Genomic DNA, 27,134 nt, shown 5'->3' on the forward strand with positions numbered 1-27,134 from the left:
GAACTTTATTCTTTGTAATAAGTATAGAAGGTATGACTTTTAGTTTCTAAAACTTAAGTGTGAAAAATTACTAACTGTATTTTATTATAAATACACTTAATTTCTATTATATGCTCCCATTTTGCTGGGCAGTAGAAATAAAGTTGGTCAATTTAGAGTAATCTCAATCATTTCAGTTACTAGTCCTCCTTACAAACACTGCAAGTAAGTCATGCACCTCATAACAAGTAAGTCAAGCACCTTGTAACAATGCTTCAGTCAGCAATGAACACATATATGTAGTCCTATAATATTTTAATATTGTATTCTACCTTACCTTTTCTATATTTAGATGTGTTTAGATACACAAATACCACTGTGTTACAGTTGCCCAATTATTCAGGATAGCAACATGTTGTCCAGTTTTGTAGCCTAGGATCAATATGTACTTCACATTGGAAGTTAGTGTGAAGTGATTGCAGATTTCAGCTGCACCATCCTCCTCTTTAACATAATTTCTCCTCCAATCTGTTAGTTCTGTGCCATGTCTATGCTACCCTCAGCTCACCAGGAAAACATTCTGCTGCTCCCTAGGCTTTATTAATGGGACAAGAGATTCTGAGAAGCCACCCTAGGCCTGTATCTCAGACCTCACCCATCTCTACTCTTTCCGTTCTCCATACATGGGGAAGGGGACATGGCTGGAGGTAGGGGAAGAGAAGGACAGTATAAAGCTTGACAACTCTGTAAGTTCCACTAGGGAAACTAGTTGTCTTAATTCTAGAACCTCAAGCTTATGTATTTGTTGTATTGCTAATCACCAAACACAACCCAGACATTGGGAAAACAAAGTATTTAAGAGCTCTTTTGAAATAATATACCAACATCTAAATACTCTTCTTCTGTTTCTTGTCCTTTCTCCAACCCAGGAAATTTTTCTTGGTGGGTTTGAAAAAGCTGGCTTTGATAGATAATAAGTTTAAGTATTAGAACGTGGCTTTTTCCTTCTATCATTTACTGTGCATATGTGTCTGTTTCCAATTATTTATTTACGTCTTTGCTTCTGAAACTTTATTTATTTATTTATTTTTGAGACGGGAGTCTCGCTCTGTCGCCCAGGCTGGAGTGCAGTGGCCGGATCTCAGCTCACTGCAAGCTCTGCCTCCCGGGTTTACGCCATTCTCCTGCCTCAGCCTCCCGAGTAGCTGGGGCTACAGGCGGCCGCCACCTCGCCCGGCTAGATTTTTGTATTTTTTAGTAGAGACCGGTTTCACCGTGTTAGCCAGGATGGTCTTGATCTCCTGACCTCGTGATCCGCCCATCTCGGCCTCCCAAAGTGCTGGGATTACAGGCTTGAGCCACCGCGCCCGGCCGCTTCTGAAACTTTAAAGGCAATAGTTTAATTTTATTGTTGTTTTACTGTTTCATCTCTTTTCTTTGCTACTTTTTTTTTTTTTTTTTGAAACAAAATCTGCCTCTGTTGCCCAGGCTGGAGTGCAGTGGTGCGATCTCGGCTCACTGCAACCTTTGGCTCCCAGGTTCAAGCGATTCTCCTGGCTCAGCCTCTTGAGCAGCTGGGATTACAGGTGTGCACCACCACGCCTGGCTAATGTTTCATCTCTTTTCTAAGATATAAGCTCAGAAAACCCCGCTTCCTTCCTGCTAGAACTGGGGTTAGAACTAGTAGATATTGGGAGTAGGGTAAAGAACACCATGTAGTAACCAAAATAGGAAAAACATATCAAAATGTTATACTGCTACAAAAAGATTAGGTAATTGTGTTTCTTAGAGAAGGCCTATATCATTTAATAATAGTTTCATAAATAGTTTTTTTTATTTGCCTTTAAGGAAAAAATAAGTGTTTTCTGAGTCTTCAGTAATATACATCTAAAATAAGTTTTCAAGTTAGGACTAAGCTAAATACTGGGTGCATCAACATTCTTGGAACAATTATCAAGATCGTTGCAAAGACTAAAAGAGGAATGATGTAGTCACTTGCAGAAAGGTATATCTAATAAACTTTGTCTATTTGATTAATGCTAAATATCACAATTGGAACATTCATTGGTTTTTCTATACATGAAACAGAGTACTAAAACCCATAGTGTATCTTAAACACAGAGAGATCTGATCAAATAAAAGTTTCAAAAATAGCTGTGAATTTATTCTCAAAAGTTTAAGCTGTGAAATACATGAGATTAATTATAATTACAATAATCAATATGCTCAAATTCTTTCAAATTGGATATAGTCTGTTTTTATAAAGAATTTCTTAAATTATCTCAGCATTTTAAATCTTTAAATTACTGAATTAAAACATAATTAGACCAAACTCAAATATATTAGAAGGGATGCAAGGTAAAATTATCATATTAGGTTGTATATTATATTTATTATATATGTGTGTGTTTTGTATATTTATTTGGTATTTTAATGTATCTCTTTCAAAATTATTATATATCAATATATTTATATATGTATATATTCACACACATAAACATTAGTAGATGTTTTCTTTATTTTATAGATTCTAATACCACACCCTAATTAAATTAAACTTCTGTATCGCTCTTCCAGAACATGTAATACGAAGCAAAACTCAATTTCAGTGGTTCTGTACTCTGCTCTTCAGAAAATCTAGAAAACAGAGTTGCAACGTGAGTCGAAGACAGAACATTGAAATTGATTCATATTTCACAGGCATCTGTAGAACTGTGGGTCTAGATTGCAGCTCTTAGCCACTAGCCAGCTTTGCCTGTATTTCCATGATAGGCTCTGTCTTCACTTTTTAAAATACTAACAGGCTTCTTGTGGGTGGGATCAAATGACTGCCCCTCTCCCTTCACCTGTGAAATTTCAGAGCCTATTTGAAAAGGGCCATTGTTTCCCAGGAATGCCAGTCCTAGTCCAGGAAAAAAAGTCTTCATTTCAACAGGAATTTGGAGCCTGCCTGAGAAGGCCAGCCAGTTACTTGGTGAAAACTGTGGCAATTCATTCAAGTTCTGAACAGTTACTATCCTGGCCTTACTTGCTTACTTTCAACTCCTAAGCTTTATGACTAATATGTTTTTTCCCTTAAATTATATACGGGTTTATGTGTGTATGTGTGTGTGTTGTGCGTGTGCGTATCTGTGCTTGCATGTCACAGCAGAGAGAAGTAAGTATGTATGAAGTGCGGCGTGTGCACAAGCAGTGAGCTGATGAAGAAAAACCTCTCTCCCCAAACAGTGAGCTGCTGCCATGAGCAGGACACATAGGTTCCTCTGTTCCAACTTCTGCCCCTACATTTACAGCACTAGAGTGCATTTATGTGAATAAGCTCATATGTTTAACAAGCATTTTGAAATAGGTTTCCAATAAAACATATTTGTACAAGAATACAAAACAAAGATACAGTACTTATATTCAAGACCTGGACAGAAGGCCCCTGTCTGAAGCATATTAAAATAATTTCTAAAGTAAAATTAGGACTAGAAGCCAAAAGAATACATTGCTTTAGGAAGAAAAAAAGAAAAAAATCACCTTGATACAGAGTCAAATCTTTCTTGTTTGAGTCTACAGGGACTGACTAGCAGTTTTACTATCTGAAATTCCTACTGTTTAGAGTTCTCTCTCATTTTCTGCAAAATGACTTGGAAATTCTCCAAGATTTGTTCATTATACTAATAAGATATTTAAGTTCACAGAATCCTTATTAAAAAAAATCTACCTTTGCCCCTCAACAATTTCAAATCATCACCCGAGCATCCAAACTAACATGTAAAAATAAAAAGCAAAAAAATAAAAAATAAAAATAAAACAATGATAATGTCAGTGGACTTGAAAGCAAAGCATTTCCACTTAACGTGTGTTTATTAACAGAGAAAGAAATAGTGATGCCAATACAGCTTCAGAATAGGACTTTGGAAATGTTTTTTCAAGGCAAGGATAAGCAGCCCTGAATATGAAATGACATTATTACTAAATTCAACTAAATTCAATACTAAAATCTAAAGATTTTGTAAAGCTTTTCTATGATTCTGATATGTCACACGTTTAATCTCTCATTTAACAATAAAACACCATCAATTTGTGGTGAACTACCAAAGAATACTTTTCCAAAAAGCATAGTCAAAAATTAGAAAACTGAGTAAAACAGAGGTTAATCAACTCAAACGATGACTGTTTTTATTCTCTCCTCCTTCATCAGATGTTTCCTGTGATCCTGTGCTAAACCTGATGTTGTGACATTAGTAGTCGTTGGACTTGAGGATAGATGGTGCACAAAAGGAAGCTTGTCCTTTTGGGACCTGGTTTTGAATCAGTTTCAGACGACAGAAAAATACTCTTTTGTGGCTGCTAAAGTTCAGGAATGAATTCTGGCAGTCTTACCCAATTCCCTAAAGCAGAGTCCACATTACCAACATTTAATTGGCAGGCTTTGCTTGTAACTCCCACTAGGGCCAGGGTAATGAATGGATTTAGTGAAGGTGTCCTGAGTCATCTGTACAGTGGCTGGTCTGGGCACTAAGGCTTTTCCTTATAACCTCCCCAGACATGTCACTCAGGGAGAAGAGAGAGAGCCTATGTGCACACATAATGGGGACAAGACACAGCAGTTTTATTAAATTGTAGTCCCAAAGAGAGTTGTTCTCTTTATTTGATCTAGAAAAGTAAAGAAGTCTTAGGCAAAAAAACATATTCTTGTTGAATACTTTATTCTTTCATTTCCATTTTATAAACTTTTATATTTGGCTTGAATATCCAGCTAACTATGGTTGAATGGGACTTCATCCAGGCCTACTCCAGATTATTCTTTAGGCAGGTAGGGAAGACATTTGGACCATTTCTGCCTAGAAAAGCATCTAAGGGTTTACTTTCATTACTAAGTAACTTTTTTTTCTTATGTCTGAGAGAAAGAGAAGAAGTTTGTTTACTCCTAGTTTCGTGCATACCAATAGCATTAAATATTTAATGATGATTCATCATTATTATGTTAATTAAAAAAAATCATTTATGCCAAATTGTTTGAACATAGTATTACATCGGCCTCTTCAGTAAAGTTCCACCAGCCTCCCAAATCCAGCAATCAAGATTGGACATTGACAACTTCAATGCCAATAATATGGCCTCACTCAAATTAGGAGCATAGGAAAGAGGCTGAGAACAAGAATAAAATGGCAATCATGGAAAATTTAATAAGTGATTTATTGATGTCACAGAAAACACTCTCACTTTCTACCAAGATCATTTTGATGAAGTAATATTACCTATTTTCTTAACAAGCATTTTAACACTGATTCCTCTGGAACTCATGTATGAGACATTGCTCTCTGAAAGTCACACAGAATTGTATCTTTAGAGTATTTGCAAGCATTGCTATGTTCTTAAACCCCCTTCATTTCCCAGAAGCAAAAATCAACACATATATGACACTCCAATTTTGTTAATGAATAAAAAGATAAAATAAAGTCTTAAGGAACAAAATCCACATTGAAAAGTTAGGTGCTTTGAACTTTCTCATCACCTTACCAGTGTTTCCGCACGGGCAGTCTAAAAGACAACTCAGCAATGTCTGAATGGAACTGCAAACAATGGCTCCTTCACAAGTTGGTCTTTAATTGATTACGGCTGTGTTTATGCAAGCAGAAGAGAATTTACACAAAATGACAGATTCTCTTCATTTTGAGGGCATTTTACTGGCATTCATGGTAAGGGTGGTTTTTCTATTGAACAGTCTTGCTCTTTCCCTACCTATACCCACCTGGTTGCCATCTAACTGAAAAGGCTATAAGTTGATTACTTTATATCACTTTTTTTTTTTAGTGTTTTCTGCTCAGTTTTTTTTTTTTTTTTTTTTTTTTTTTCAATGGGTGAAATTCACACTTCCTGGGACACATCTGATGTTCAGAGAATTCAAACAAGGTCTGGTTTCCCTTTGTTTGTCATAGATTCTTATGTTAAATACTAAAGAAGATAATTAAGTCGAAAATTATTAGAACTCAATTCAGTAGAGTCTCTCTTCTGTCAATTTGCTTAAGGAACTATGGAGATGGGAAGTTTAGGAAATCATATGATTTGGATAATTTATTCAGGTAGTAATATCTACATTAATCATTTAATTATCTAAAAATATACTTTTAAAGTTGTGTTACATTTTTATGATGGTTTAGTGTCAGGTAGTGTTATAATCTTTCTGCTAATTTGGAGCAGACAGAAATTAAAATTTAGCTATATTAACCTGTAATGGCAAAAAGCTTTTCATTTGTCTGTTAATAGTGACCTCTACAGGTCAACCAAAACAATAGCATGGAATCCCTAGGTAGCTGCTCTAGACTCAGATTTACTCAGTGAGCAGTGGTATAATTGTACTATTAAATTTAAAATATCTTAGACCCTCAGTGCCAAACTACATTTTAAATTTTTAAGCTCAAGAAAAAAAGGTAATGGTCGTATATACATTTGTGGAGTCTAATTTCAAAACAAATACTTGACAAGATCTTAGCTGATTTAGTCAAGAGAATTAATAAACTTTAAAGAAATAGCTTAGAAGCAGAAAACCCTAAAGTGTATGTCATGTTAATCTTTTTATAACGTAAAATTAAGAAGGTAACATTATATTATAGATTATTTTTCTGAAAAGTATGTGAATATGGAAAGTTAGCAAAAAATATGATTCTATCTTACCTCAGAGCTTTGACAGTATGTTTTTTCTTATTCACAAGGACTTACTTTTAAAACAATAGTACAAATGAGTAACTGTGGAACATTTGAATTTCTAAGACTAGGTTGTACACTGTTGTTTTCTTAATATGTTAATAATGCATGGTTTTCAAATGACAATACACTTCGGTAAGTCCACACAAGTTAAAGTATCCCTGTTTGAAATATTACATTTGACAAGTTTACACAAATAAACTGAGAAATATTTCAATATTGCTACATGTAATTAAATTAAATTTTGGACTTTTATTCTAAAACTTTCTTTTACTCAAGTCAGCGAAAAAAAAATCAATTAAATAACTAAGCTTTCTAGTTTTGATGTTATTTTTCTCTAGTTAAACTGGATATTCTAATGAACACCCGAAAACTATAAATTCATACATCACATTGTTCTGACTCCAAACTCTTGTTCTTTCATCTACTTCCAGTATTTTTGACTTCACTGGGCCCTCATGTTCACTGGCATCTCTACACATGGCTCTACACTTCAAACACTCTCTTGTCAATACTTTACATTCCTTGACTATTCTATTTGTGCCACTAGGCTAGCAGAACTCCAACCCTCAATGCATGCTTTTCTACCTTGGTAGGCCTACTCTCAGAAGGAGGAACTTGACAATTTGAGAATACAATTAAGAAACACAAGTATTTCCCAGTAAAATTAGGCAGAATCTCTTGAAAATAACAAGATATGATTGAAATACCTTTGGCTTTATGAAGTTAATTTTAGTCAGAATTAAATGAATTTGTGCTCTCCCATTTACTTGCTAAGTACTCCCTCTGAGCCTCAATTTCCTCTTGTGTAAAATGAGCATTAAAATATCTACATCATAGAAAAATTAGTACAAGTGAAAACTTAATATTTGAAAAGCACTTGGAATAGTGCTTGACACAGAATAAGTGCTTTATATGTGTTAAAGAAACTGATTCTACTAAAAGTCACACAACAGTAATGAGTCAGAATTTTGAAAAATCTTGGAAGTACTCATTCTGTCTTATGTCTTTTAAAAATATTCTGCTTCTAATCTTGCCGTTAAAAATGGAATCCTATTTTTATGCATGCCACATACATTTCACTAATTATGTTATTAACTCTAGTGCATTTTTCAATAGAATACAGAAAATGACATTTACTATATTTTTAAGTTATGCATAATCACCTCACACTCATTAGAATGGCTACTATTAAAACTGACAAAGAAAATAAAAGAACAAGTGTTGGCAAGCATGTAGAGAAATTGGAACTCTTGTGTATTCTGGTGGGAATGTAAAATTGTGCCGTGGTTATAGAAAATAGTGTGGAGATTCCTCAAAAAATTAAAAATAGAATTACCACACGGTCCAGCAATCCTACTTCTGGGCACGCCTCTAAAAGAATTAAATGCAGAATATCAAAGAGATATTTGCAGATTGTGTTTTTTATAGCAGCGCTATTCACAATAGCCAAGAGTTGGAAGCAATCCAAATATCCATTGATAGATGAATAAATAAAAAGTGTGGTATTTACACACACAATAAGATATTATTCAGCTATACAAAGGAAAGAAATCCTGTTACATGTATGTAACACATAGAATAACCTTGAGGACATTATACTAAGTGAAATAAGCTAGTTACAAAAACAGAAATGTGATTCCAGTTATATGAAGTATCTAAAGTAATCCAATTTATAGATAAAGAAAGTAGAATGGTGGTTGCCAGGAGCTAGAGGGAAAGGGAAGTGGGGAGTAGTTAATGGATATAGAGTTCCAATTATGAAAAATAATGATGTTCTAGAGATCTGTTGCATCACAATGAGAATATACTTAGGACCTCTGAACTGTACACTTAAAATTGTTTAAGATGGTACATTTCTGTATGTGCTTTTTATCAATATTAAAATTTTAAATATTATACAATGTTTTAAGCATAAAGGAAATTTCCCCAAATAATGTATTAAGCATCCCTGTGCACATCACATACATAAATATTACAAACTTAAGATTAGAGAAGTACTTCCTGGATCTTCTTGCCTGAGTGTCATGAAGACCTGTATTCTGAATATAAGAATCTGTTATAAAAAAGGGTTTGGAGGGAGAGAGAAGATATATAAAAATATAAATAATCTGATAAGGATAATTTAGCAGTGTATATAAGGTAGTCTAAATGATGAGAAGATGTTCTGAATTCAGATATTTTGTAGAGTGCATTCAGATATATTGCAGAAATGATAAAATTTTGTTTAATGATGTCACTTTTTCTATCCCTCAAACTCTCACCAAAAATGCATAATTCCTTAGAATAAGTTCCATGAAACAAAGCAAAAAGAATTATCTGTAGGAAAATATTAAAGGTAGCTTCACTTTATTTCAAACTCTTATGGCAGTTCGCATACTTAATCCATCTATTTACCAATCTGACCAATTCTGACCTGGAATGATTGAAATACACATAGTAACACATTTAATTTGTTTTTAAAATAAAGGTAGACTTATAAACAAAGAGTAGGCAGAATTTGACTGATTTGTTAGACAATGAAGATCGTGCTAATTAAATTAGTGTTATTTTTCATATATTTAAAAAATAATTCAAAAAATATTGAAGGAGTTTGATACAATAAAAATATTTTATATAGAATATTAAATTAGCAATTATTATTCTGGCTCTATTTGCTTAATTGTTCCTTTCTCAATTTATCTCTTTCCTCTCATGTTTTACTATAGCAGCAGAAAGAAACCAGGCCACATTTTCCATACTTTCTTGGAAATCTCTTCAGCTAAGTATTCGAGTTCATAACTTATGAGTTAACTTTCCACCCACTCACAGAATATAATTCAGCCAAGTTTTCTGCTATTTATACTAAAGCCTGCCTTTCTTCCTACATCTAATAACATGTTCTTTATTTCCAGCTGAGCCCTCAGCAAAATCTTTTTTAACATCCTTATTTTTATCAAGTCTTTTCAAGACAATCTAGGATTTTTCCATCATTCGTTTCATAAGTCTTCTAGGCTGTACCCAGTAGTACTCAATTCCAAAGCCACCTCCACTTTTTCAGCTGTTTGTTACAGCAGCCTACTCTGTACCCTACTGTCAGTATCAAAATCTGTATTAGTTTCCTAGAGTTGCCACAACAAAATGGCTCTGAACAAGGATTTCAAAGGACTCTAGACAACTTAGTACAGTAGGCATTAAATTGCCAAACTAGAAAGTCTAGAAGAAATGGATAATTTCCTGGACACTTACACTCTTCCAAGACTAAACCAGGAAGAAGTTGAATCCCTAAATAGACCAACAGCAGGCTCTGAAATTGAGGCAATAATTAATAGCTACCAACCAAAAAAAGTCCAGGACCAGATGGATTCACAGCTGAATTCTACCAGAGGTACAAGGAGGAGCTGGTACCATTCCTTCTGAAACTATTCCAATAAATAGAAAAAGAGGGAATCCTCTCTAACTCATTTTATGAGGCCAACATCATCCTGATACCAAAGCCTGGCAGAGACACAACAAAAAAAGAGAATTTTAGACCAATATCCCTGATGAACATCGACGCAAAAATTCTCAATAAAATACTGGCAAACCGGATTCAGCAGCACATCAAAAAGCTTATCCACCATGATCAAGTGGGCTTCATCCCTGGAAGGCAAGGCTGGTTCAACATTCGCAAATCAATAAACATAATCCAGCATATAAACAGAACCAAAGTCAAGAACCACATGATTATCTAAATAGATGCAGAAAAGGCTTTTGACAAAATTCAACAGCCCTTCATGCTAAAAACGCTCAATAAATTCGGTATTGATGGAACGTACCTCAAAATAATAAGAGCTATTTATGACAAACCCACAGCCAATATCATACTGAATGGGCAAAAACTGGAAAAATTCCCTTTGAAAACTGGCACAAGACAGGAATGCCCTCTCTCACCACTCCTATTCAACATAGTGTTGGAAGTTCTGGCTAGGGCAATCAGGCAAGAGAAAGAAATCAAGGGTATTCAGTTAGGAAAAGAAGAAGTCAAATTGTCCCTGTTTGCAGATGACATGACTGTATATTTAGAAAAGCCATTGTCTCAGCCCAAAATCTCCTTAAGCTGATAAGCAACTTCAGCAAAGCCTCAGGATACAAAATTAATGTGCAAAAATCACAAGCATTCTTATACAACAGTAACAGACAAACAGAGAGCCAAATCATGAATAAACTTCCATTCACAATTGCTTCAAAGAGAATAAAATACCTAGGAATCCAACTTACAAGGGATGTAAAGGACCTCTTCAAGGAGAACTACAAACCACTGCTCAGTGAAATCAAAGAGGACACAAACAAATGGAAGGACAGACCATGCTCATGGATAGGAAGAATCAATATCGTGAAAATGGCCATACTGCCCAAGGTTATTTATAGATTCAATGCCATCCCCATCAAGCTACCAATGAGTTTCTTCACAGAATTGGAAAAAACTGCTTTAAAGTTCATATGGAACCAAAAAAGAGCCCGCATTGCCAAGACAATCCTAAGTCAAAAGAACAAAGCTGGAGGCATCACACTACCTGACTTCAAACTATACTACAAGGCTACAGTAACCAAAACAGCATGGTACTGGTACCAAAACAGAGATATAGACCAATGGAACAGAACAGAGTCCTCAGAAATAACACCACACATCTATAGCCATCTGATCTTTGACAAACCTGAGAGAAACAAGAAATGGGGAAAGGATTCCCTATTTAATAAATGGTGCTGGGAAAATTGGCTAGCCATAAGTAGAAAGCTGAAACTGGATCCTTTCCTTACTCCTTATACGAAAATTAATTCAAGACAGATTAGAGACTTAAATGTTAGACCTAATACCATAAAAACCCTAGAAGAAAACCTAGGTAGTACCATTCAGGACATAGGCATGGGCAAGGACTTCATGTCTAAAACACCAAAAGCAACAGCAGCAAAAGCCAAAATTGAAAAATGGGATCTCATTAAACTAAAGAGCTTCTGCACAGCAAAAGAAACTACCATCAGAGTGAACAGGCAACCTACAGAATGGGAGAAAATTTTTGCCATCTACTCATCTGACAAAGGGCTGATATCCAGAACCTACAAAGAACTCAAACAAATTTACAAGAAAAAAACAAACAACCCCATCAAAAAGTGGGCAAAGGATATGAACAGATATTTCTCAAAAGAAGACATTCATACAGCCAACAGACACATGAAAAAATGCTCATCATCACTCGCCATCAGAGAAATGCAAATCAAAACCACAATGAGATATCATCTCACACCAGTTAGAATGGCAATCATTAAAAAGTCAGGAAACAACAGGTGCTGGAGAGGATGTGGAGAAATAGGAACATTTTTACACTGTTGGTGGGATTGTAAACTAGTTCAACCACTATGGAAAACAGTATGACAATTCCTCAAGGATCTAGAACTACGTGTACCATATGACCCAGCCATCCCACTACTGGGTATATACCCAAAGGATTATAAATCATGCTGCTATAAAGACACATGCACACGTACGTTTATTGCGGCACTATTCACAATATCAAAGACTTGGAATCAACCCAAATGTCCATCTGTGACAGACTGGATTAAGAAAATGTGGCACATATACACCATGGAATACTATGCAGCCATAAGAAAGGATGAGTTTGCATCCTTTGTAGGGACATGGATGCAGCTGGAAGCCATCATTCTTAGCAAACTATCGCAAGAACAGAAAACCAAACACCGCATGTTCTCACTCATAGGTGGGAACTGAACAATGAGATCACTTGGACTCAGGAAGGGAAACATCACACACCGGGGCCTATCATGGGGAGGGGGGAGGGGGGAGGGATTGCATTGGGAGTTATACCTGATATAAATGACGAATTGATGGGTGCTGACGAGTTGATGGGTGCAGCACAGCAACATGGCACAAGTATACATATGTAACAAACCTGCACGTTATGCACATGTACCCTAGAACTTAAACTATAATAATAAAAAAAAAAGTTTCTTTAAAAAAAAAATTGCCAAGGCATTTTTCATGTTATTAAAGTAAAAGTGTGATTTTTTTTGAAAAATGAAGGGTTTATAATACACAATGGCAATTACATACTTTTGCAACTTATTAAACTTTCAGCTTATAATAAAAAATTTAGAAGTCAATTTAGAATGTGTGTGGTACATAATTTTTCAAAATTATTTGGAGTTGTAGCACTTAGAATAAATATTTTGTCTTGTACGGTGCAAAAGTTTCTTAAAAGCAGAGATATTGATTGGTATTCAGTAGTTTGACAACACTGAGATTTGTCTGTCGTCAATATGATCCAACACACTTGAATGAAATAGAATGGGGATAGAAAAAGCCTAAAATAGTAAAAGGTGAAAGATTTATATGATTTGAAGAGAAAACAGGAAACATATGAAAAAATGCTCAACATCACTAATGATCAGGGAAATGCAAATCAAAACCACAAGGCGATACCACCTTACTCTTGCAAGAAGAGCCATAATCAAAAAATCAAAAAATAATAGATCATGGCGTGATGCAGTAGACAGGGAACGCTTCTATACTGCTGGTAGGAAGTACAGCAACTATGGATAGCAGTGTGGAGAGTCCTTAAAGAAATAAAAGTAGAACCACCATTTGATCCAGAAATCCCACTATTGGGTATCTACCCAGAAGACAGTAAGTCATTATCTGAAAAAGATACTTGCACAGGTATGTTTATAGCAGCACAATTTGCAGTTGCAAAAATGTGGAACCAACTCAAATGCCCATCGATCAACAAGTAGATAAAGAAATTAGTGTACATATATACATACATACATATATATATATACACATGATGAAATAATAGTCATAAAAAGCCATAAAAAGGAATGAATTAATGGCATGCACAGCAACCTGGATGAGATTGGAGACTATTATTTTAAGTGAAGTAACTCAGGAATGGAAAACATCGTATGCTCTCACTCATAAGTGGGAGCTAAGCTATGAGGGTACAAAGGCATAAGAATGCCACAGTGGAGTTTGGGGACTCAGCAGAAAAAGGTGGAAAGTAGGTGAGGGATAAAAGACTACAAATTGGGTGCAGTGTATACTGCTCAGCTGTTGTGTGCACCAAAATCTCAGAAATTACCACTAAAGAAATTACACATATAACCAAACACCACCTGTTCCCCAATAACCTATAGAAATAAAAAAAATTAAAAGAAGAAAAAAAGAAAAAGTCTAAAATAGATTTTATTCACAATGTAATGAAGTACAACTTACCTCCTGTAACCAGTTTTCTTTTTCTATATCCATATCTTGCAAGGGATATTTGTTTCTTGTAGCTATGGAAACATTCGGAGCATTTCATAAAGTTTGATTTGACCCAACTGTCTTATAAGAACATCTTCTGTATAAGGAGATATTGTTACTGCTGCTAAAGCAGTGGTCCTCAAACGTTTTTGACACTGGGGACCAGTTTAGTGGAAGACCATTTTTCCATGAACCAAGTGTAGGGGAATGGTTTTGGGAGATTCAAGCACATTACGTTTATTGTGTACTTTATTTCTATTATTATTATATTGCAATATGTAATGAAATAATTATACAACTCACTATAATATATAATCAGTGGGATTCCTGAGCTTTTTTTCTTGCAATTACATGGTATCATCTGGGAGTGATGAGAGACAGTGACAGATATCAGATCATCAGGCATTAGATTCTCCTAAGGAGCGGGCAACCTAGATCTCTTGCATGTAGAGTTCACTTTTTTTTTTTTTTTTTTTTTTCATGTAGAGTCTTGCTCAGTTGCCCAGGCTGGAGTGCTGTGGTGCAATCTCAGGTCACTGCAACTTCTGCCTCCCAAGTTCAAGCCATTCTTCTGCCTCTGTCTCCCTAGTAACTAGGAATACAGGCACACATCACCAGACTGGCAATTTTTTTTAGTAGAGATGGGGTTTTGCCATGTTGACCAGCCTGGTCTCCAACTCTTGGCCTCAAGCATTCCCTCTGCCGTGGCCTTCCAAATTGGCGGGATTACATGTGCAAGCCACCATGCCCAGCCTGCAGTTTACAATAGGGATCACGCTCTTATGAGAATCCAGTGCCATCACTGATCTGACAGAAAGATGACCTCAAGTGGTAATGTGAGCTATGGGGAGCAGCTGTATATACAGATGAAGTTTTACCCACTCACCCACTGCTCACCTCCCGCTGTGTGGTCCAGTTCCTAACAGGCCACAGACTGCTACTGGTCTGTGGCTTGGGAGTTGGGAACCCCTGTGCTAATGGAACCATTTTTGGAACATAAGAAACCATAACTGAGTTGTCTTAAAAAAAAAAAAAAAAAAAAAAAAAAACACTGCTGAGTTCTTATCAAGCAGTGGAAGTGGAGAAGGGTATTCCAGACATAGGATATAGAATGAGCGAAGGCATGCGGGCATGAGTGAGCATGGTTCGTTGGAGGAAGAGCAAATGATACAGTCTGACTGCAGCTTAGGATACTCTGGGAGAATGTAGAATGTGCGACTCATTATAAAGGTGGATTAGGGAGGTGGTGCTAGTAGAGGGCAAAAACAGCCTGGGAGGTCATTTAGGAGGCCTGATAAGAGCCAACAGCTGTTTAGAAAGTTTCATTTTAAGAGTTAGAAAGGATGTAGAATCAATTACATTTTGTGATGTGAAAATCAAGTGGGGAAAAAAAGTTCTAAAATTAACTCAAGATATATGGGTTGGGTGGCCATTGGCCCCAACGGAGATGAGAAAAAAAAAAAAAGCATCTTTAACATTTTCAGGTTGTGTGCTCTGTGTGTGTGTGTGTGTGTGTGTGTGTGTGTGTGTGTGTGTATCTGTATGCATGTATGTGGGAGAAATAGAAGATGAGACTGACTCACCTTTTTTTATTATGAGGCAACAGCTACATAGATACTCATGATTGTTCCCAGTTTTTTGACATTTATCATTAGAAATAATTTCTAAAAATCATCAAAACTTTGACAAGCTTCAGAATAACAATAAAATGGATAAATGAGGTAGACCTTCTAAAATGTGATACAAAGACATGGAAGCTTATTTATCCACTTCTTTCTAGAATATCATATTAAAGAAAAAACAGTGGACTTAAGGCTATGAAATTTGAGTTCCAACCCACAAATCACTAGTTTTGTAAACTTCAGTGGGTCCAAGTCTCAGTTTTCATATCAATATGTTTCTTTAATCTCTAAAAACTATAATGTTAATCTTTTCCTTTTGTTTTTTTCTGAACTAGACATTATTTTTCTCCATCTAAACTTTTAGAGCCTTACCCTATGTATTCTTAGGTGAATTCCTTTAAACCCACATTTGGAATTAGACATCTTTGCATACCCTCCTTCATTTTACTTCATTCTTCAACTGCAATAAATAGTAGAAAATAATGACTTACAACTGCTTTTTGTATAATATTTATACTCATACAATTTAAAAATATAATGTATTTTAATAGGTATACAAATTAATGTACACTTGATTTTTCTCTGCTGAAAAATTATGAATACTTAAATTATGTAATTTTTAAGAACATGTAATATTCCATAAAACATACAGTATTTATTATGCTATATTGGTAAACACACTTTTCTGGAGAATGTTATTTTTTAGAACTTTATCTTTTAAGCCTTTAATGTAGTGCTTGAAGAATTAGAAATACAGAATGATGAAGTTGCAGGTGTGAACAGCCTTTAATTATTCCAATCTAAATTAAATTTATAGTTTTGCAAAAACCTAAAGGATTAATTTGTGTTTAGTTCTAACACTTCAGAATTTCCATTTATTTGTAAATTTATAAAAAATTCTATTTAGGTTAGGCCAGGTGTGGTGGCTTATGCCTGTAATCCCAGCACTTTGGGAGGCCAAGGCAGGTGGATCACTTGAGGTCAGGAGTTCGAGACCAGCCTGACCAACATGGTGAAACCCCCATCTCTACTACAAATATAAAAATTAGCTGGCTGTGGTATCATACACCTGTAATCTCAGCTACTCAGGAGACCGAGGCAGGAGAATTGCTTGAACCCAGGAGGTGGAGGTTGCAGTGAGCTGAGATCCCAAAGAAAGTGGACCTCAAGTGGTAATGTGAGCTATGGGGATCGGCTGTATATACAGATGAAGTTTAACCCACTCACCCACTGCTCACCTCACACTTTGTGGCCACTGCACTCCAGCCTGAGTGATAGAGTGAGATTCTGTCTCATAAAAAAAAAAAAGAAAAAGAAAAATTCTACTTAAGCACTCAAGGGTTTCCATAAAATTTTCATTTTTAATCCAACATTATTAAAATGATCAAAATTGTTATCTATTTCAGTTTATAAATAACACAAATTTTTACATTAATGATAGTGATAAGATGGATATATAGAATCCATAAGTAATCCAAAATCTGATTTCAGCCAATGTCCTGCTTTCCACACTATTTATGAGCACTAATAAGAAATATTATAATCTATATTGATATTTTTATATTCTATTTCCTCTGACAAAGACTGAAATAATTATTCATATCAAAAATTCAGGATAAGTTATATAAAGTCAAATAATTTATCTCCAGCTATAAGGGATTATTAAATTTGTGGTTAAAACATCTAAAGATTGTGTAAATTTTTTCATTTTTGTTAAAGTTTTGACATCAGAGATAAATATCTGATTTGAATTCTTTGCGCAGGTTACTTGATGTGGTAAATTCCACAAATCGCCACAGTTTTTTGCAATTCTTTCTTTAAAAAAGTGAAGTGGTTTGTCTTTTGAATTCAGGCATGGCTAGCGGTTTACTTTGGCTAGAAGAACATGCCAGAAGTACTATTCAGTAAATTCCAAGAATGGACTTCAAGAAGCTTTGTAATTTCTTTTCGTGCTCCTGAAATTCTGACACCATTGCATGAATGAGCTCTGACTAGTGTAGTGAAAGGCCAAAATTATCTCAGAAGCTTATCATTCCAGTTTTCCTCATAAAACCATCATAAAGGAGCCAGCGCTAGTCAGTACACAAAATTATCACAGACACTTGTGAAAGGTTTATCAAGATTAGCCAAGCCTAGTCCAGACCAGAAGAACTGCTCAGTGGAGACCAGCTTGGAATCATAAACAAAATACATAGACATTTTAAGCTGGATAAAGCAAAAGCTAACTGATGAAATTGATAAAGCTTTTATGTAGCATACATTTCATATTAACAAAAATGTTGACATCTATAATGTTGATGATCTGTTCTGGAATGTTGTAGAATCGAACTATTAACTGAATGACAAAATTCCAAAAATGGCTAAAAGAGTATCATCATAAAAATACATAACTATAAATCTGTATCTCTCATTTGTTGATTTTGGCCACAGTTAGTGTCAGTTATTTTGCTCCTGGAAATACATCATTTCCTTTCTACATCTGTCTTTGCACATCAAAGTACTTATTGGGGGAAGTCTTCTTGCCCCGTTGGACAAAGTTAATGACATAGACATGTAAAGGGGAAGTCAAGTGCGGCTATAGGAAAGTAGTTGTATGAGACTAGAGATAAATTAAGCATGACTTTCCTATCACTCTGGTAATGATCTCAAACCCCTGTGGTCCTTCTATTTCATGTGGTGTAGATTATAAAACATAGGATGGAAATTCTAACTCTACCAGGCTCAGAAAAAAATATTACTTACTTATGTGGGGTATACTGTTTTTACAAGTTATTTCTGAGATGGGAGACTATTAGGTCAGTGCAAAAGTGATTGTGGTTTTTGCCATTACTTTTAATGCAAAAAAGTTCTACAACATCTAGTTAAATTAGAGCTTTGATACTAAATTATTCTCACAAATTTTCACAACCTGATTGTTGTGAGTGTGTTTATACTGCAGAAGTTTCATCAATAACTTCATGTGATACAATTGATCCTTGCCCAGGGAGATACTGACTTACATGAGTACTGTTTTCCATAAGTACTGTCTTCTATTTTTAGCCTAAGTTAAGGTGGGATACCCTGAATTAAGAGTCATTAATGCATTAATGATATCACCTCACATATATCTGTTATGTAATTGTCTTGAAAACATTTCCATTTAATGGTCACAAAAGTTCTGTTTTACCTCAAGGAATCTATTCCTTCTTTCTTTTTTTCTCTTCCTTCCTTTCTTGTTTCCTTCCTCCCTCCTTTTCTCCTTCCTTCCTTCGACTCTTTCTTTTCCCTTCCTTCCTTCCTTCCTTCCTTCCTTCCTTCCTTCCTTCCTTCCTTCCTTCCTTCCTTCCTTCCTTCCTTCCTTTCCTTCCTTCCTTCCTTCTCTCTCTCTCTCTTTCTTTCTTTCCTTTTTTCTTTCTTTCTATTTCTAAAGAAATCCAATGACTTCTTTCTCCTTCCTTCCTTCCTTCCTTCCTTCCTTCCTTCCTTCCTTCCTTCCTTCCTTCCCTCCCTCCCTCCCTTTCCTTTTTCTTTCTCTCTTTCTTCTTTCTTTCCTTTGTATCTATCTCTCTTTCTTTCTCATTATGTTAGCCCATTTTCTCACTGCTATAAAGACATACCCTAGACTGGATAATTTGTAAAGGAAAGAGGTTTAATTGACTCACAGTTCCACACGGCTGGAGAGGGCTCAGGAAATTTACACTCATGGCAGAAGGCAAAGGGGAAACAAGGACCTTCTTCACAAGGCAGCAGGAAAGACAGAGGGAAGACCAGGGGAACATGCCATTTACAAAAGCATCAGATCTCATGAGAACTCACTCATTATCACCTGCACAGCATGGAGGAAACCGCCCCCATGATCCAATCACTTCATACATGTAAAATTATGCTTGAAATTATAAGCAATCAGAGAAATGCAAATAAAAGCAAAATTGAGATACCACATACCAGATTGAAAAATATTAATCTAACTATATTGGCAAGGATGAAAAACAAGTGTTTTTCACACAGTAATTGAGTTGCTACATTCCTATTTCTCTTGTTGTAACTTTAAAACATTAAACAATAATACAATCTGTAAATGTTAGACTAGATTCCCCAAAAAACAAGACTGAAAGAGGAATTAACATCTAGAAAGTTTATTAGGAGGGTTCACTGTGTAACCACACCTGTGAATGACTAAATAAAATAATGTTGGGCAGTGGAAGAAGTTGAATTATTATAAAGTAACAAAAGGCTTCAGTCCATCATACAAAAAGCTCTGAAACAAGGATGTCAGTTCAAAGTTGTATGGAATTTAGTTAAAGGGAGCTGTAACTTTTTTTGTTTGTTTAGACAGTGTCTCTCTCTGTAGCCCAGGCTGGAGTGCAGTGGTTTGAATACAGCTCACTGCAGCCTCAACTCCCTGGGCTCAAGTTATCCTTCCGCCAGAGTCCCCCAAGTAGCTGAGACCCTAGGCACATGCCACAATGCCTGGCTACTTTTTAAAAATTATTTGTAGAGACGGGGTTTGCCATGTTGCCCAGGCTGGTCTTGAACTCCTGTGTTCCAGTCATCGACCCGTGTCAGCCTCCCAAAGTGCTGGTATTATAGGCATGAGCTACTGCACCCAGCCAGGGCAGTGACTTTCTTGCTGGACACAAATCAGTCATTGGATGAAGGCTGCCCCTGCAGAGGTAGTAAGGCAGATTCCTTGTTCTAAGGGAAATTTGGAAAGACTGAACTATCAGAAACTAACACTGCTGGCATCTCTGTACTAAGTATCTTGGTACTGAAAGGGGAATCTGGGCAGTTTAATACAGCATTATTTACTACAGTCCACTTAAATCCCCTCAAATCCACTCTATATGTATAATAAGTTCACCCTGTCTGGTAATATCTCCTCTAATATTCTAGCTGATCATTTTTTTAAGGAAAGTAAAAGAGAGATGCTAATGGAAAAGCTTTAGCCCTATTACTACAGACAATGGTGATGCTTTTTTTTTTTTTTTTTTTTTTTTTTCCTGCAAGTTTCTTGGTACAGGGAACCAGAAGTCATTGTGTAGTACCATAACTTAGAATTAATTGAGTCATTTATTTTTACCTCTGGTGGAAGAATTCCCACTCTGTCAACTGGAATGTCTAAAGTCAAAGAGCCAAAATTGTGAGAACAGAATGTACATGTTCAAGTGGGTAGCTGAGAGTGATGATAAATCAAGCCACTCCTACTTTTGCTCATTATTTCGCTCTTCACATTTTTTCACCCATATTTTAAGAATATACATTTTAGCCATAGATAACAAAGTATCAACTACTATAATTTATTTAGCATTTATTTATACTGTGTTCTGCAAGATGGCTATCCATCCTGGCAGAATTTATCTCCAACCTGGAACCCCAGCTTCAAAATTCTGTTGCATTGCTTTTATCAGACTGGTAGCTTTTGGATGAAGCATTGTGTAGACCCTATATGCAGGTGTCTACTACCATACCTATTTTGCTGTGAATAGTCTTCCATGTTTTGATACAGCAATATGCAGAATCCTTTCTTGATGATTCAACATTCTCTAAAGCCTTGGAAAATAGTTCCGGCTGATGCCTCATGGGTAGAAAAGTAATAAGACTTGCATTTGATCTCCCCTAATATGTTAGCTTTTATCTATACACTAGGAATCAAGACAGAGGTCTAACAACTACTAAGTGTCTCTGTTTAAAATTCATGTCAACAACTAGAGAAATGACCACTGAGTGGGTCCATCAAATCAGTTAACCCACTGTGAAATGGAACTGGACCAAGGTTCTATTTATGGGCCACCATAAGCCCCAACTCTAACAGAGAATCATGATAATGCTTTGGGTACCTGGGTACGAATGTCAGTTCAGACCCAGAATCAAACCATCTTCAAAACGTTTGAATATTCCCCTTTCTCCAGTGTAATGATATCCTAATAAATAGCTATAGGTCTCTTAAGGGAAAAGAAAAAAACTGAAGAATCTTCACTGTACATAATGGCCGTAGTGTTCACATATGGGTTTCACATATGAATACTTGCTCAGAACTAGAAACTGGACAAGAAATAGTGACTTTTGGTGGGTTTTAACTTCAGTTTCCTGAAAATTCTTCTTTAGTTTTTTACAATATAAATTGTGCAGTACTCGTTCTGAACACTGTACAATAAAGTGGAACTCATTTATTCAGTACTTGAGAAGGAAGAGATCAGAATTCTGGGCTGCTGAAACAGTTAGAACTTGCTGGCCAAGTTAACCAGAAAGGGGAGACCTAACAGATAGGAAGCCCATAAGAATTCATGAGGATTACCTGCTGGTTTTTGGTCAGGAGCTAAGTGGTAGAAGCAAAATGTGAGGCCCTGCATAGTCTAGCAGTGATTGCGTCCTATAGGTCTGAAAACTGAATGATGGTGCCAGACTGCTGCAACGAACTGGAGTTATAATCCAGGTACAGTGGAGACACTTCACTGAGAATTTTGGTCAATTACTTGAGTTCTGAAAGGCTACATCTCATGAGTTCTGATGCCCCATTAGAGTAAGAACTATACCATAAAGATAAATAAATAAAACCATTCCTGAAACATACATACAATTCACCAGTGATTTAACAGTTTTCCAGAACATATTTCAACACCCTATAAAGGAACACCACTTAATCTAGACTTTGTATTATGTACTGAACCACTCACAAAGTCTACTAAAATTATAAATTACTATACTTGAAAGAAACAAGGGAGGGTAATCCACATCAAGAATGTAAAAAGTAGCCAATAAAAACAAACCCAAAGATAACCCAGATGTAGGAATTAGCAGACAAGGGCTTACGGGAGCTCTGTTCAAAGATTTAATGAAATACATGGTCAGTGAGTGAGCAAGCTGGAGATTATGGATGCATATTGTAATCCCCAGAGAAGGCATTAACAAAAAGAAGTACGAAGAGGAATAACTGAAAAACTGGCATAGTGAGTGAGCAGGTTGGAGGATGGGAATAGAAAATAAACAAATGGATATTCTAAAGTTGAAAAGTACTATATCTGAAATGAAAAAATACACTGTTTTGATTTAGTAACAAATTAGATATCATAGAATGAAGAGTTACTGGGGTAAATATAATCAAAATAAATTATTCAATCTGAAGACTGAATAGAGAAAAGAAATTAATAACCAGGGCCTTTGTGCCATGTGAGCAAGTATCAAGCAGTTTACTAGGAATTTTAGAGGACAGAATAAATACAGCAGAAAACATATTTCAGAAAACCACCATCAAAGAGTTTCCCAAATTTGGTGTAAAAATCAAGTTAATATTCAAGAAGTCCATTGAATCCAAAGAATAATAAATACAAACAGACCCACAGTGCAACTCTTATAGTAAAACCTCTGAAAAACAGAGAAAAAGCAAATATTTCAAAAGCACCTACAAACAAATATACAGGGAAAGAACAGTAAGAATTATTGCTGACTTTTTAAGAGAAAATCTGGAAGACAATGAAACATCTTTGAGGTGCTAACAGAAAAAAGAACTCAGAAGTCTATATCAAGCGATAATATCCCATGTAAATGAAGGCTTAATGCTAACATTTTCAAATAAACAAAAGCTGAGAAAATAAGTCATCAACAGATCTACTCTACAAGAATGATAAAGGAAGTTCTTGAGGTTTATGAGGAATGACACTACGTAGAAATCCATACAAGAATAAATGAAGAGCACCAGAAATGGTAAACTGGTGGGTAAACATTAAAAGTAAACAATTGTATTTGCTTCAAAATAGTATTTTAAGGTAGAAATAAGAACACTCTATTGTGATGTTTATTACATATGTAGATTTAAAGTATATAACAATAATACGCAAAAGAATGGAGTGCAAATGGAATATTACTGTTGTAAAGTTATTACCCTTCTCGTGAAGCAGCACAGTATTATATTAACTTGAAACAGACTATGGCAAATTAAGGATCTGTACTGTAGTCCCTAGAGACAGCATTAAGAAAAAGAAGTGCAAAAAGTAATCACTGAAGAACTGACAGGAGTTTAAAAAGTAATTTTTAAAAACTAGCTTACATGGTTGAGTTGGGTTTAAAGGTGAGGAGAGTGAGACAGAATTTGACGAACTGTAGTATAAGCAACTTAATTAAAGTAGAGCTGAGTAATCAAAAATATTTTCAGCTGATTTCTCCTTTTCATTCTTTTCATTGTTGCATTTTTACTCTTCAATATATTGTATTACCAGCTTATTTGTGAACTTTTTAACTCTCTTAGCTTTCTTTTCTTTTGGAGTTGTTAGTAGTGACATATTATGAACCGAACAAGGCTTGATATGTAATATTTATGTTTGCCAAACATAAAGGCTGAATCCTTGGTGCCAAGATGTTTGTCAAGAGCCAAGAATGCATCTGTGTTAATGATTAGGAGATGCAAGGCACAAAATGCCAAAAATCAATTAGAAGAATAAGAGAGATAGCTTGATGAAATCTCCGAAGAAAAATACCTGGGAATATAGGGCAAAGGATCCATTTGTAGCCCCACTCATTTGAAACTCCTGATAACATTAACACCTATAATGGTTAATGAAAGGAGGCTGAAGTTGAAGGAGGGCTGCAAAAGATGCTAGAATATAGATACGATTTTAAACTTTTGAAAACATTTACTTACTGCAACTTGGCTTGAGATATTCTAACTATTTTGATGATGTCCTGGGGAATGGCTTATGTCAATAAATTTATATAAGACTCTGGAAGTCAAAGTAACCAACAGAATGATCCTTGCTATGTTACTCAAGAATCTCAGAGAGACTATAACTCCTGTAGAGAATCACCCTTAGAAGAGGACAAATAGAACCCTTATTGCAAGCCCCACACCTGAAAGTTTCCACACTTTGGACTAACATCCTTAATATTTCCCAAGTTCCCTTCTGGTTCTTGAAACCATCCAGGACCATCCAGGCATCCTAAGTCCAGACCAGGACCCATGTGGACCACGGTCTCTATTTTTCCCCTTTTGAGTGTTCTCCAAACCTGAGGTCTTGATGAAATGGTGTGAGTAGTCTGAGATTTTCAGCTATACTAACAATGCCTGAGCCCTGGTCCTGGGACATGGCTTAGGAAATGACTCACTCCTGCTGGCTGAAGTAGTATTTCTTTAATGGTATATTGTGCGATTGGCCCCAGAATCATACTCATATGATAATTTTCGATGACTCACTTGTGTTGAACACAAGCCAAGATCTATGCTATTGGCTACCATTGGTTTATCATCAAATCTTGGCCTTGGACTCTATGTATGTCTTTGTGCATGGGCCATCCTTTGCAGTGTCAACAATACACAAGCGATATGGGAATAGCAGTCAACATTCTTTACTCTGTGAATCTCTGCCAGTGACACCCAGAGTTGTCATCGTACCTTTCTGCAGACTCCACATCACATGTTATCGTCCAGTGGTGCCCATTAGAAGGCTTTTGAAATGATAGCTCTGTCATGCTAATGGGCTCTTCCAATTGATGTTCTCTATTGTCTTTAATCTGTGTAGTAATGTCATGTTCTTCTGGGTAAATTTTAAGAGTTGCCAGGTGAGGAACAGCCAATAGGACCACTCTTCTTGTACTGCCAACAGGCTCCTTATTTTTTAACCCCACTTTTGGCAGTATGTGTAGGCAGGGGTGCAGTCTGCATTGAAAGAGATTATCTCTTAGGAGTACAGTCATTATTGCATAGGAGTTCAAGAGAAGACATGGTTGAAAATCAGTTGTTCTAAGTTTATACTATTCAATTCCTAGTAGTCAATTTACTAAGAGCAGAAAATGTAATGATAATTTATGTAATTATAATTATGTTACATAAGTAATCATTACTTTTCTGCTTGCTCTGAGTAAGACTTTCATGAGTATCATTACCAGGAAAATTATTTGAGAAAGGCATTGTAAGCCAGTATTTGCAGCAGCATGATGGATGATATGGAACCATAAGAAATAATTAACCAGCATTAAATAAGTGGTATAAGAATTGCAGAGGTGAAAAGATCTGCATTGCTTTAATAGTAATAGATTCTAAACAGCCATGCCATTGTGAGTAATAAGTGTTGCTGCCTTTTTCTTGTAATGAGAGATATAAAATTATCCAAGAATTGCACTTTGACAATAAAGAACAAAAAGAAATAGTTCCTCAATCCAAATGAGAAAGGATAGTGCCTGAACACTATGAAGAATCCTCTTATACACTGTTGGCAATTATAAAAATATACTTGCTTCTTCTCTATTCACTGCTCAAAATCATCATCATCATGCCTTATAGGGACCCATGAATTTTGCAAATTTTTAAATCAAATTATCTATTTCAATGGCAAATCCCACCAAAAAATATTTTCCTAGTGTTCCATGTATTCTAGCAGTGGCCCTACTTCTTGGAAAAGCCTGGGGCAGAGAATGGGCATAAGAAAGTGAGAGAAGAGTAGAAAGAACAACTATTTTTGAGTGTCTGTACTAGACATTTGATATTAACTACTCATTTAATTATCACAACTGCCTATAAAATAGACATGAATCTAGTTCTTACTAAGAAACAGTAAACAAAAAGGTTAAACAATTTGTTCAACATCATATAACTAATAATGAACAGAACCAGGTCTAAAATACAGATCTGTGTCACTGTGTAATTTTTCATTTATGATATACTAGGCAATTTTTAGAGCTAAGACAAATGACTTACTTCTCTCAAGAAGAATTTATTTCAGCCAGGCGCGGTGGCTCAAGCCTGTAATCCCAGCACTTTGGGAGGCCGAGATGGGCGGATCACGAGGTCAGGAGATCAAGACCATCCTGGCTAACATGGTGAAACCCCGTCTCTACTAAAAAATACAAAAAAACTAGCCGGGCGAGGTGGCGGGCGCCTATAGTCCCAGCTACTCGGGAGGCTGAGGCATGAGAATGGCATAAACCTGGCAGGCGGAGCTTGCAGTGAGCTGAGATCCAGCCACTGCACTCCAGCCTGGGCCACAGAGCGAGACTCCATCTCAAAAAAAAAAAAAAAAAAAAAAAGTTTATTTCAACAAGATAACTGGTAGAACAAGAATCCAACATTAAAGACATTTCAGCAATAGTCTCTACAACTATGTAATTTGTCCTTGTGATTTTCAAAGAGTCCTTATAATCTTTCTTGGCATTCTTCTCTTTTTAAAAACTCGTTAGCAATGTAAAGCAAACTTTAAAGTAGCCATATCTAGCTCCATAAGAAGGGAATATAACAATCACTTTACATGTGACTTTGCTGCCATCAGTGAGAATAGGTCCACTGAACACCAATTTAAAGAGTAAGGTTAATGTGGTTATAGGAAAACTCGTTAAGGGAAATGATTATCTTTAATTCTAATTGTTCAATTAAATAGAACAATTGGAAAAGACCCATCCTATTTGGTGTCCAGGTAAAAATAAACATAGGCCATAGAAAATGTTTAAAACCCCCGATTGATTTTTCTATAATCTCCAAGTTGTTTGCTTCAGGGCAAATAATCTTTTATTTTGGCCACTCATAATACAAAGAGGTGACTAACATGTAGGTAACTCTAATCACCAGACACTGTTCTAAATGCTTTATATATATTATT

At 35.8% G+C, this 27,134-nt stretch overlaps 1 long non-coding RNA gene across 1 annotated transcript in view; it reads right to left on the reverse strand.

Annotated features, from left to right (window-relative positions):
- LOC115899285 overlaps positions 1-25,191 on the reverse strand; it is a 66,327-nt gene extending 41,136 nt beyond the window's left edge. Inside the window, exon 1 of the long non-coding RNA XR_004059032.1 lies at positions 24,938-25,191. This is a non-coding gene — a long non-coding RNA (uncharacterized LOC115899285). The remainder of the gene's footprint in view (positions 1-24,937) is intronic.
- Between the last annotated feature and the right edge of the window lie 1,943 nt (positions 25,192-27,134).

Source organism: Rhinopithecus roxellana, chromosome 8, assembly GCF_007565055.1.
Source record: "Rhinopithecus roxellana isolate Shanxi Qingling chromosome 8, ASM756505v1, whole genome shotgun sequence".
Taxonomy (NCBI): domain Eukaryota; kingdom Metazoa; phylum Chordata; class Mammalia; order Primates; family Cercopithecidae; genus Rhinopithecus; species Rhinopithecus roxellana.